The sequence below is a fragment of the Mya arenaria genome, chromosome 8, assembly GCF_026914265.1.
Source record: "Mya arenaria isolate MELC-2E11 chromosome 8, ASM2691426v1".
In the NCBI taxonomy this organism is placed as follows: Eukaryota; Metazoa; Mollusca; class Bivalvia; order Myida; family Myidae; genus Mya; species Mya arenaria.
In genome coordinates this window covers 50,120,642-50,121,275 of record NC_069129.1, presented here as the reverse complement: position 1 = coordinate 50,121,275, position 634 = coordinate 50,120,642, and positions in this window count along the sequence as shown.

The window sequence follows — 634 nt, the reverse complement described above, 5'->3', positions numbered from 1 at the left end:
CCATGTTAAAATATATTTTATCGGCTTTAATCCATATAAATCCACTGTCATCTGTTTCGCATACCGTTATTCCTTGAAATAGTGATGACTTTATTAAAAGTAATACCCCACCGTGTCCCCGTCTAGATTTATTACTTTCTGGCCTTGGTACAGAAATAGTATGATAACCATTAATATTTATAGCGTCATTATCTTTTAACCATGTTTCACATAGGAATACAATATCAAATGCTTGAATTACATTAATAAATTCAGCGTCATTAACACATGATTTTAAACCGTCAATATTCCATAATCCAATATTCAAGTCATACACACACTTTTCTCCGCGCCCCTATTGAGAACCGGAAGTGGTCGAAGGTGGATCCGTCTGCGCTGTTGCCGTCGTTGCCGTAAGAATTGTCGCCTCGCCAGTAGACGCTGCAATTGTCACTGGTACATCCCCGGCCGCCGTCAGTAACGATCGCGGTGGCTCCACATGAGAAGCCGCAGGTGCCTGCGGCCACATGGAAAGTGACCATGCATCGTTATGCTTGTTTTGTCTATCAGTTGGGGACACAATAGGCTATGTGAGATAACTTAACCATAGTGAAAACAATAACGAAAAACAGTAGGTTTTGTGCGGATATATTTA